At 48.9% G+C, this 12,877-nt stretch overlaps 1 protein-coding gene across 2 annotated transcripts in view; it reads left to right on the top strand.

Annotated features, from left to right (window-relative positions):
- The window catches only part of BTBD1 (BTB domain containing 1), a 171,763-nt gene that overhangs the window by 136,984 nt on the left and 21,902 nt on the right, over window positions 1-12,877 (top strand). The window lies entirely within an intron of this gene.

Genomic DNA, 12,877 nt, shown 5'->3' with positions numbered 1-12,877 from the left:
GGCAAATAATAAGTGATTAGTGCACTGGTAATAAAAAAAACAGTACTTATTAGCTGCTGTTTAACTGTTCATTTTAATGAAGCAGGAAGACTGGTCACATAGTCCCTATGGATTCGGTCTCCCAATGTCCGTTAGCTGGTACAGTGCCAGAAGTAGAACCTGCAGCAATTTTGACTTTGAAGTCAATAGAACTTTGCATGATGGGATTTGTGGTTTTGTATTCGCTATAAGAGTCAGCCTACTAGTGCCACCATGGAACTTGCTGTTGACTTAAAAGACATCCGATAACGAAGACATTCACTGAAGACTGAAACATAACAACGGGTTACTGTGGTGGCTGGTGACATGCTCTGGGAATAGGCGGGTGGCATTGGTAGAGCTGGGGAGGGAGTCATATTCTCCAAAGGGATTGAAGCTTAAGCTAGAGAGGGTATAAAGAGGGATATCTCCAGCTAGGGTCTCTCACACAAAACCTTTTGCCTCCCTCTTTCTACAAGCACAATTAAGGACATTATTCAATATTCCACTCCTACACAGCTATATATCTTCCATAGCTCATTGAACTCCCAATGCAACACTTAGTAGATTGCATAAACTTTACAGTACAGTGAATCTTGCGACAACTCTTGCATGGGTAATGAAAGCGCAAGAGCAGTATGTTTTTACCTCTCAAGTGGCATTACGTATACAAAATGAAGCCTCTCCTCTGCTGTAGTTTAATAAAGCAAAGACATTTGTTTTTCTTGGAAATACGAAGTGGCAGAAGAGAAGTGCATATAAGCTTCTGAAAAGCTGCTGTTAACCTGCTGCTCGAAGGGTGTCTCATCTCCAGATGCCAAGCATTGCGGTGGCAGCTGCAGCAGCTCAGGGTATGTGCTGAATTACTTGAGTAGCGAATGGACTCGGAAGGTGTAACCAATCCCTGTGACAAGCGGGAGAAAATAAAGAGGAATACCTGCTGCACCATATTGCTGCATGTCTGCTTAATTGATTTAGCAGATGCTCTAGTCCCTGGGCCAAAGCATCTGTCCAAAGCAGGCATCAATTATGAATGAGGGTGTGTGTGCGAGAGGCAGCGGGATGGGTGGGTTGACGGGCAACACTACTGCAAGTCCAAAAAATCCCAGTTAAAAGACAAAGTAAACAAAACAACATAATGGTTAGAGAAGCGCTAAAGGGAATCCTGGAGTTGTTTGCTACTGGTGCCGCAGAGTGGACAGCGCTGGAAGATGGCGGCCGGGCGGAGGGTGGAGAGCAGAGTCCTGCAGGTCTGTGATGCTCACAGGCAGCCAGGCATGGAGTAGGCTGCTCCTGGAAGCTGTGCACAGCATTTCTGAGGCCAGCACCCACCGTAATCTCTCTGGGCAGCTAAGACACACTAAAAATAATTATGGTTAGGGAAGCGCTAAAAGGAATCCTGTATCTGTTTGATGCTGGTGCCGCAGCGTGAACAGCGCTGGAAGATGGCAGCCGGCTGAGGGTGGAGAGCAGTGACCGTGACCATTAGGAGGAGGCTGGAAGATGGCAGCCGGGCTGAGGGTGGAGAGCATTGACAGGAGGAGGCCTGCAGGTCTGGATGCGCACAGGGTGGCCAGGCATGGAGCAGGCTGCGCCTGGGAGGCTGGCACCCTCCATAATGCCCTCTGGGCTCCGAGTGATTGAAGCCGAACTCTCGGGAGGGACGACCTGGGACTACACTGTAAACCTGGGAGGGAGCTGCTGTGCACAGCACCTACATGTCCAACACTAAATTCAAAGTGGATGTCTTTATCGGTATATGCATGGGCACAAAAGAAACCACACTAAGCAAGGGGTAAAGCAGAGAAAGCATACCTAACAACCAAACAGAAAAAATGGTCAACACCAACAAATAGTACCTGATAAAAGCGGATGGCCACTAATGAACAGTAATTAGTCTGCAGTTGAGCGATGCTCCTGAGCAACAAAACGGGAGTGAGGTATCGGGTTGTCAACCAATAAGAAGGCTGCAAAGAAGAGCGATGCTGAAATCATCCTATGGTAATCGGGAGGCAGGATTACAGTCCGTATAGGGATTACAGAAGGTCTGACGCTCGACCTAAAAATCAAGGGGGCGGGGACAGCCTTGCCTCATTCCTTGGCAGATGCGGAATTCATCTGCCGGAACCCCATTGGTCAAAACCCTGGCCGATAGACAAAAATACAGCACCTTAACAAGCTTATAAAGTACGGGCCAAATCCTGCACGGACCAGTACGGCCTCCAAGTAGCCCCAGTCTACCATGTTAAAGGCCTTCTCGAAGTCAATCAACAAGTAGGGTGGAAGGAGGTGACGGTGAGCCAGGGCCACATGCAGCCGTCTCAGGCAATGTCTCATACTACGGTGAGGCATGAACCTGCATTGGTCAGGGCGGATTAAGGTTGTGATTACCCTCTTGAGGCGGGTCGTGAGAATCGTGGCGTACAGTTTGACTTCGGTGTTGGTAATTGAAATCGGGCGGTAGTCATAGCATGAATTGGAGGAGGGTCAGTTTTTGAGGTGACCACGATAGTAGCCACGTCCATGTCTTGTGCAAAAGTTCCTTTCTCTACTGCCTCTGTGAACAGCGCTTGGAGCTGTGTGTCAGGATCTCTCTAAACGCCAAATAGTACTCCGTTAGGTAGCTGCTTGGACCTGAAGTCTTACCCGTGGCCAATGCCGAGATGGCCTGGTTGATCTCTTCTCATGAGGGGGGTTGGTCAAGCAGTTGACTATCCGTCTCCGGCAGCAGTGGCAGCAGAACATCTCGCAAGAAGCCGGATCCAGAGTTTAAGTCCGGACTCTGTGTTCTAGAATAGAGTGTTTGTAGTAAGACGCAAATGTCTGGGCTATTGCCTCCGACGCCTGTTGATTATTGCCCTCCGCATCCACTATTTCGGGGATAATCTGATTAGCTAAGGGGCGAGATGCTAGCCAGTAAAGGAGCTTACCATGTTTGTCTCCCCATCAGTAAACACGTGCTGTGGAGGACCTCCACATCTGCTTTGCCTATTCGAAGGAAATATGGTGAATTTCTTTGCATATGAGGTCAAGCTGGCGGGCTGCTTATCCCCCTGCTTCTGTGTCGGTGGCCTGTTCCAACCGGATTGCACGGGCCTCCAGTTGGGAGAGGTGTTTGTCTGGTGCCTGGTGCGTCATTTTGATGTATCCCTTAGCAAAGCCTCGAACAGTCGTTTTACCGGCCGCCCATAACGTACTGGGGGAAGTGACCGTGCCCTTGGGAATCTGAAAATCTCGTCTCCGCTCGTCTTTATTGCTTTTTTACAATCTGTATGCCATGACCAGATTGAGGGTGTGTGCCGCCCACTGTTCCGGAGAGAGCCCAAAATCGTCCCTGAGGGTCGTGGATTTTTCGGATCACTACGAAGGGAAAGGCGCGGCGGACGAGGATTGCTACTCCTCGAGACCCCTGTGTGAATCCCGGATGGAACACCCTGTCAGACCTTTGGCAGGCTAGGAAAGGGCAGCGATTACATAGTAGATGGGTTTCCTGGAGCATGAGGACGCAAAGAGCAGAGCGGTTTGAGAACTTCAAGATCTGCAGTACGCTTCAACTTTTCCAGGAGACCGTTGACATTCCATGAGAAGATGGACATGGGTTCCAGGTCAAGGTGGGGTGTCGCCATGGGTGCTATTGCTAGGGGGGGCTGCTTCTGTTAGCCCGGAATGCTTCTGGGCCTTTGCGTGTGAGATCCATGGTTAGGGAGAATTGATTTGCTCAGTGTATGGGTGGTGCTGTCGGGTCATGTGTCATGAACAACCGGAAGAAATAGAACACACACAAGCAAACAAAACCCCAAATTGTCCCCCCAATCATCCTCCCTACCCATACCTTGTCCCTTTGCGCATCTGTCACCCTAACAATAAGAACAGAAGCAAGTGCAATCAATACAAATTGAGGGCAGTGTGGTGGACCCCTCCACGTTGCAGGATTTATGATTGTTCAGAAGTCCGGAATTGTTTGTAGCCTTCAAGGCTGATGCATTGTTGCCCCTGCTACTTTTGGGAGCGACCATTCATATTGTTGGACTACGCGACAGGTCTGAGTCTCCAGCTCCCTCCATTACTGGAGTTGGCGATCGAGTCCAAGGTGTCTCTCCATTTGGTTCCCGCTGATGCGACAAGCTCACAGTCTCACCTCCATGGGAGAGCCAGACGTACTTCTCATGGTCACCTCAGGGAAGGAGGATTTCTTTCTTTGTGTGTTGCACCCCCTGCCGTGCCCGGGGTCTCCTCCGTTGCATTTTTGCTGGCCGTTCCATTGCGGTATTATGTTGCATTCATGCGGGCGCAGAGGGTATCACTTTGTGTCTAGCAAGGGGACGTTCCTCTGTGGCCCAAGTCCATGCCTCTTCAGGAGAATCAAAGAAGTAGCTCCTGTTGTTGTGAATTACTCTGAAGCGGGCCGGTAACAGGAGTCGGTAGGGAACATTGAGGGCTCGCAACTTCTGCTTGACTGCAGTGTAGTATCTCTGTTTTGTCTGTACCTCTCTAGTATAGTCCAGGAAGATCATGACTTTATTTCCTTGGTAAGAGAGGTTGGTTTGCGAGCATGCTTCCTGCAGAATAGCATATCTGTCCTTGAAGTTGAAGACGCGTGCTATGATGGACATGTGGGGGGCTCCGGGAGGCGGTTTAGGTGCGCAAGTGTGATGAACCCTCTCCACCACGAACCATGTGGGGTGACGTTTTGCTGGCATCCACGAGTTAACCTAGGTTTCAATGAAAGTCGCCATCTGAGCGGGCTCTGACCCCTCCAGAATACCCACAAAGCGGAGGTTGTTTTGCCGGGAACGATTTTCTGCATCTTCTACCAGCTTATGCAGCTCGGCCGTGTGGGCAAGGAGCTTTGACACTTAACTTTTCATTGCTGCAACCTCATCTTCAACAGTGGATGGATGGATGGGTTTCAGCCTCTGGGATCCTAGCTGTGGCGTTGCGGAGATTTTGCCTGATTAGTGCCATGTCTGCATGCACTTCGCCGATCTTAGTTATAACTGCGTCCTGTGAAGCACAGATCGCTTGGAGGATAGTGGCCAGGTCCCCTTCGACCGCCGGGGCTCTCGACCAGGTGGCATTGCTGGTGCCCACATTGCTCGTGGCGTATTGCTCCATGCGAGTCTGTGAGGGAGGCAATTTCTTTGCCCATGGTTGGCGCCATATTTGCCCTCTTGGTCGATCCTGTTGATAAAGGTCCAGCAAGGCCCATAAGGGTCTGGGGATGCCCAGGGTGCCTCTCACTGCTCCCTTCCAGCCCTGCTCCGGGCGCTCTATGATGCTTTCCCTTTGAAGCTCAGGTTCACCAGCAGGGCCCGCTGAGCAAGGTAAAAAAAAATAAAAAAATTGTAAATTGATACTTGTATAGCGCACTACTCACCCGCAAGGGTCTCAAGGCGCTTGTACGAATACCGCTGTGGAACCCATCCTGGCTTTCCCTGTGAGGCGTCCACTCCTGGGCGTTGTGGGGGCCGTTGTGGAGATTAAGCAAGCTATTGCCCAGAGTGGCACTCCATGATTGGAATAGGCACCGAGGCGAGAATTATCAGGTCCGTGGAATTTTTGAGCCCAAGACCCGCCGAGGCGGGGAATTGAACCCTGGTCCCGGGCTAGACCTCTGCATCAGGGTCTGCCGCTCTAATCATTGAGCCACACTTCAGGAGGTGTTTCACTCTTGGAGTCTTCCATCCATCCATCCCTTGTTCAATTCCTTTTCTTGTCCCCCAACTGCCTCTTTCTTTAACTTCTGTGTCGGTGGAACTACGATCTGTTCTGTAGCTGGGGAAGCTATGCCCTCCCGTGTGGTGTAAGGCTGTGGATGTCTGGGCGTCTTCTGATCACATTGGGGACCCTTCCTCCTGTGGGCAGACTGGGGAGGCTCCCATCACGTCAGCGCCTGGCGGGTCTCTCAGGCGTTCCAGGTGGGCCTTTGCTTATGCAGGGGCCTGTGGGCGGCCCACTAAGGTGTCAGTTATCCCCCCCAGATCCCCTCCTACCATCAGTCCGCAGTGTCCCACTTCCGGACCCAAGGTCCCCTCTCTTCAAGTGTCCATCAACTCCACAGCTGTATTTGGAGCTACGGGTTGGGGCTCCTACAAAGGACCCTCTTATGGCTGCGGCGTCGTCCCTTCTCAATCTTCCCGTCACCCCTTCCGATCCATCTTGATGAATTCTTTTTGAATTGGCTCACTGGATGGCACACTGTGTGTGATTGGGCCCTCTTCTCGGATGATGTGAGGGGGCTGGACTGGGACCCCCTTCCCCCCCCTTCTGCCTTCGATATGCCAGTTGCAGTCTTTTCTGGGTAGGATCCGCCTGCAGCCTGGGCGCAGCCATCTTGTATCCAGGCCGGCTTGCCTGGTGAAATCAGGCCACGAGATCCAGATCTTCAGGGCGGGGGGGAATAGGCAGAAAAGGGGCCCCCAGCCTGCCCTGCACATCACCCCTGCCGTCCAGGTGACCTCACAACCGCCTAGTAGATGTGGGCCTGACGCTGGGTCCTGTCGCCCCCACCGCTCCTCACCTGCAGGATGGAGATTCCAGAGTGCAGAAGCCCAGGTCATCGGGCCGCTTCTTCCTTAGTACCTTGGCCGGGATCCATAGTGTTGGGGCCCCTCACATCTTCCTTTCTTCTTGGTGGGGGCAGCAGCCACTATGGCCTCTTACAGGACCCTCAGTTTGTCCGCCGTCTACCCGCGCCATCCCAGGGTAAGGCTTGCCTCAGCTACGACGTCGCCACTGGTCACCCAGGAGCCACGGCCCCACACCGCAGCTCGTTCTTGCTCCAAACGGCTGGTGTTGCCCTGCAACTGCTGGCCCGACGACCAGGCGACTGTCTCACCTGCAGCCCTGGTGATCAGAGGGAGCGGAACCCTGTTTCTCTCTGCTTTCAATGAGCTGGGTCAAGCGTTCACTGTCTTTGAGCGGGTTTTCACTGTAGCCTGGGTGCCGCCATCTTGCATCTGGGCCTCGTTTCCTCACCACTGCGGTTGCTTGGATCTTTGGTCTCCGCTGTGGTTTGGGACACCCCTGTGCTGTGCTGGGGCGTTGAGGCACAGTTGGGGATAACTCCAGTTCCTGGTCTTTTGTGGGGATGCGAGCAGATGACGAAGGATTCCGGAGCACTCTGAAAGTGCGACCGTCATCTTGACGCTCGTAGCCACGTCACAATATAGTTACTTATAGGGGTTTTAAGCCAGACTTCATCCATTAGTCTGTGATTGTCATTCACATTTTTCTTCCATTGACTAGCATGCATCAAAGGACAATGCTAGCCTACTTCAGCCATTGACTGACTTTATCATGAGTTACGGCATGGTGCCCTTCAAGAGGGAGCACAACCACACACAAGATAATTCCCTTCAGTGCATGGAGTACCATGTTTTTTTTGTCTTTTTCTTAGATTTAATGAGGACTAAGCAATTTCCTGAACAAAAAAGATTTGTAAAACAAAAAAAAAAAAAAGACAGAACAAAAAACAAAATATTGCCAAAAGGCTGGTGGCCAACACCACACCTACTCACTATACCAATATGTATTTAAATAATTAGATGGAAAAACTAGTTGCTGGTTGTGACAATAAATTATTCATGTGCTATTTTGACCTCGAACATAACATGATTGCATGCTACCATAGTAGAAGCTGAAAAACAAAGTTGGCACCATCACAAAGATAAAAAGAAAACGTTTTCTGAATGTGCACGCACATGCAGGTTTCCTCCAAAAACTCATAAAGAAATTAGTTTAATGTGGAAAATCATTTATCTTTATGTGGACTTTGCCCACTAACAATTTAAAACACATTTTCCATCACAGCTCCAACATGAGCACAGACAATACAAGTTTCAGCTCTGCAACAAAAAGGTGCATGCAAAACAATCACTGAGTGATTTCTTATACATGTACTGAAAACAGTATTACGCTTCAAAATAAGATGCCTAACATAATTTCCAATAAAATAGAAACTTGCAAAGAATAAAAAGACAACATAAATATTTTGGTAAATAAGTGCAAGAAGGCATTCACTATAGTGCAATATTAAGTGCACCTGCAAAAATGCTGTCACTCAACAGAACAGACACTTCAAATCCTAATCACAGTCTGGTAATGAACCGAAGACAGCTCCCTTTCAGGAGAAAGCCAATGAAAACAAACCGCACACCTATTATCAAGCTAAATGCATTCTAAGAGTTGATACACTTTGCGATTGACAAGCAAGTTATGAATGTATATCAATTATAATGTATATTTTTTACAAAATTTAGTTTCTCTTGGCCTGAACTAAACAATACTCACAAGAGACGTAGAGTTAATTGGCCTTTGTTCATCAGTTAATTCAGTGAGCTGAAAAAGTGTTTGGACGAAAGGAAAATGTATTAAGGCCTGCGCCCGAATATCAGAGTACAACATAAGATCTAAGTTTCCTGAAGCATTGCTCATGGCTTCTGTTTTGCTCATCCTTCTTACAGCAAGTGTGTTGCCACAAGCAGAGGAATTTCTTTGCCAATCTCCAGTTCAAGCTCTTTGATGTCTCCTATGTTGTGCAACATATGATTTCGTGAATATTAGCAGTTAATTCTAGGCGACCTCAATCTACACTGGAACGAAAAAACAACACGCTAATCAAAACCCTAAACGATCTCCTAATCAACTACAACCTCACCCAACACTGCACTGAGAACTCACAACAGAGGCTCAATCCTGGATGCCATTATCGCACAACCAGATTTAGTCTCAATCGTCCACACCTTGTCTGTTGACCGGTCCGATCACCATATCATTCTCTTCCACATCAACCAAATGATCCAGTGTCAGCCCTGCACCCACGACCAGACCAGCTCCACCCCAACCCCCCACCCCCACCCGCTGGGAAAGATATCTAAATCAGATACCCCTTGATAACCTGGAGGAAAGGTTATTCTCCCTCCTCCCTATCCACAACGGCAAGCTCTCAACAGCAGAAGTCACCTCTCACTATAAGTCTACCATGGCCTCCATTATGGACCAAATAGCCCCCCTGAAACTAAAAAGAGTCTGGAACATACCATCTAGATCATGGTTTAACACAGACATAAACTCTGAAAGAAGGGAACTAAGAGCTGCAGAAAGACTCTGGCGCAACAACCCGTCCACAATCCTACGAGAGAGACTCAGACTCAGACTCAGATCAGTGCGTGGAAAATATAAAAAACACATAATGAACTAAAAATCTTCCTTCTTTTGTAATGCCCTTGCTAATGCTAAAAACAGGCCCAAGGAACTCTTCAATCTCATTAGGCAACAAACTTCCAAACCCACTTCAACACTAGCTGCGGCCTCAAAAGACCTGTGCGATAACTTTGCCAATTTCCTCAATGATAAAATCACCAAGGTAGAACACTCCCTGGACGTTCAGTGTAGTCCCCCTGCCAGCAAATTGCCACCAGTGATGGAAGAGACCACTCCCAAGCACCCCACAAACGTATGGAAATCTTTCAATCCCATCTTTGAAGTACAGAGAATATCAAAATGATTTCCAACTCCAAACCCTCAGAACACTTCCTGGATCCCATACCTGCCCGACTGGCCAAAAAGCTCACTCTGTCACTAGCCCAGCTCTGGACCGAGATTATAAACAGCTCCCTAAGCACTGGAGTCATGCCGGATTGTCTCAAAATCGGCCAAGTCACACCTCTACTGAAAAAAACGGGCTCCGACACAAATGATCTGAACAACTTGAGACCCATCTCCAACCTCCCTCTCCTAGCGAAAATCCTGGAAAGATGTGTTCTCCTCCAACTTACTCAACACCTGGACATCACCAACCTTCTTGACCCCCCACCAATCGGGTTTCAGAAAAGAATGCAGCACAGAGACAGCGATCCTAAATATAATAGACGATATTCACAAATCTCTTGACACAGGTCAATGTTGCCTACTCATACTCCTGGACCTATCGGCAGCTTTCGACACGGTTGACCGCAAACTTCTCATTAAGACACTTAAAGGGTTGGAGCGGAAGAGGTGGTCTTACAATGGTTCACCTTTCTACAAAACCGCACCTAAAGAATAAAAATAAAAATCTTCTTGTCGGACCTACTCCCTGTTAGCAGGGGTGTCCCACAAGGATCAGTTTTCTCGCCGCAGCTTTTCAACATCTATATGGAACCACTTACCACCATATTAAAAAACAACATTCCCTTCCACCTCAATGCTGACGATACCCAGATCTATCTGGAAACCTCCTCCATCGGAGACATTCAGAGACTGAACAACACTCTGAGAAAAGTTCAGCACTAGTTATCACACAACCACCTAAAACTAAACCAAGACAAAACAGAAATCCTCCTCATCTCCAACAAGGAGAACAACCCCCAAATCACTGAATGGTTAAAAGCTATTGATGCTCTCGAATCGCAACCCCACCCCAGCCGATTCTGTAAAATCGCTGGGAATCTCTCTGGACCCTAAGTTAGACATGAGTAAACACATCAAGAACACTGCAAAGAGCACCTTCCTCAAACTACTCAACAAAATAAAACCCTTCATCCCTTCCAATGACCTCAAACAAACCACTCAATCCCTGGTGCTGTCAAGACTGGACTAGGGAAATGCAACCCTCACAGGATCAGCAAAATCTCACCTAGCTCCCCTCAGATCAACTCTGAACGCAGCAGCTAAAATGGTCACCGGAGTCAAGAAATATGAACACATCTCGCCTGCACTTAGAGAGCTAAAATGGCTCCCAATCGAAATGCGTGTCACTTCAAAACTGCCTGCCTCACACACAATGCGCTGCACACAGGGAATCCCGCCTACCTGGCCTCAAAACTCCAGAAGGCAGGTCAGACAAGCCTAAGGAGTACCAACACCCTACTCCTTATCCCTCCGAAAACGTGCAAACAGAAAACCGCATCTTGCTCCTTCGCAGGAAATGCGTCCAAAATCTAGAACTCCATTCCAATCCATATCAGGACCAATCCCTCCTTCCCAATTTTCAAAAGGCAGCTCAAAGACCTCCCCCTTAATCGATCTCTCACGAATGGATAGCTAAAGCCTAACTAATTGAAGCCTGTCCATAGCAGCATTCAAACACTTTGACACCAAGACCTTACCTCATTAATCTCGCCTAGAGCCACAATGCTTTCTTCGACGACATTTCTGTGAAACATCATAAGCCACCGGACACCCTACTATGGTAACATATCTTATGAATGACAATGGGCTCTTTTTCAAAGATACTCTGCGATACGTCCTGACTCACTGTACATATTACTGTGTAAATTTATCTTACGTGTGATAATGCTGCAAAGCGCTCTGATACCCTCGGATCTAAAACTCATAAATAAATAAATCTGTTTTGATCGCCAATGCCTGTTTCACTCTGTCCGTCAGTGCCTGCTCCTCAGACTACCCACGAGTCACCTCTATTAACGGCGCTATCAGAGACCCTCTCATCGCACTGCCCACTAGTCCCATCTCCTTAACTTGTCAATTTGTCATACTTTTCACCAGTGCCAGCTACTTAAGTCTATTATTCCGATACTGCCACCTAGCGTTAGCATCACACAGCCACCAATGTGTGCTCCTAACACTACCCACCACTACCAGACAACCGCCTGTGGAGCCGGCTCATTATTCTGTACACCAGGTTGAGTTCCTCACCCTGCAATTTATGCCCCTACCTCTGCCCGCTAATGCTAGGAGCTCCTGATTCTACCTCTCAAATGCCAGCTGTTCTCGCTACCAGTAGTTTAACCACTGCTCATCAATGACTTTTCTTCATGTTTACCATCATTGTTGCTCCTCACACTGTCCACCCATGCTAGCTGCTAATACTGCTCACCATTGCCTACAACTACTTGATTCTCACTGGTCACGAAGGAAGGTTTTTACAGTGCCCATCACCACTGCCTGCTTCTTGCACAGCCAACCAGTGTCAGCTCTACTCTTTGCTCAACAATTTCTGGTCAATATTCAGTTCACCAGCACAGGTTCCTTGCACTCCCTGTCTGTGGTGGCACCTCCTACTAGTCTTGTGTGTATCAGACTTGGGGGCCGATTAAGAGTTTGGCGGACTGATGGACTGCCACACCCACAGTGGCAGTGTGGTTACCCCCACACCAGTGGTCTGATCGCCATATTACAAGTTGGGTGGTCGGACCACAATAGGACCGCTGCTACTGCCAGGGATCCGCCATCCCTGGTGGTCTTGCAGCGGTCTGTGGCCTGCAATATGCTGGCGGTGCCACTGCTGCACTGCCCATCATATTACGAGTTTCCTCACTGCCAGAGTTTTCATGGCGGGCTCACCGCCATGAAAAGTATAGCAGTGAGGAAACTTGGGCCCCCCTGGTGCCTCTGTGCATGTAGGGGGCACATGGTGTGCCCCCCTGTCTTTGTGCACCCCCCTGTTCCTACACTGCATGGACTTTACAGTCCATGCCATGCAGGAATGGTCTTTGGTGGTCCCACGTCAGTGCCTTTCTAAGGCTCTGTTATGACCCTTACAAAGGCACCGCAGTGGGACCGCCCTCAGGATTTTAACTAGTAATCCTGTGGGCGGTGTGCGGGCGACTTTGGCAGTCTTGGAGCTGGGCACTGCCATGGTGGCCAGCGCCAAGACTGCCAAGGGCATAATCATGCCCTTACTCTAGTGGCTGATGGGGATGTTTGAACTCTACTAAGAGAATTTAGCTTCCCGTTCTCGTATTCGCATCTTATCTAGAAATGTTGTCTTCTCAGTCTGACGCCAAGGCTCCCATGCTCTACTGGTCTCATTTTAGAACATTATAGTCATCCCCTCTCATGCTCACCCTTTACCCTATAATTACGTCACACAGTTTGATTTGTGTCTTGTTTACATCTCATGCCTTCCTGCTCT

Source organism: Triturus cristatus, chromosome 3_1, assembly GCF_964204655.1.
Source record: "Triturus cristatus chromosome 3_1, aTriCri1.1, whole genome shotgun sequence".
Taxonomy (NCBI): Eukaryota; Metazoa; Chordata; class Amphibia; order Caudata; family Salamandridae; genus Triturus; species Triturus cristatus.
The sequence above is the reverse complement of the archived record's forward strand: the minus strand, read 5'-3'. Positions and strand labels throughout refer to the sequence as shown.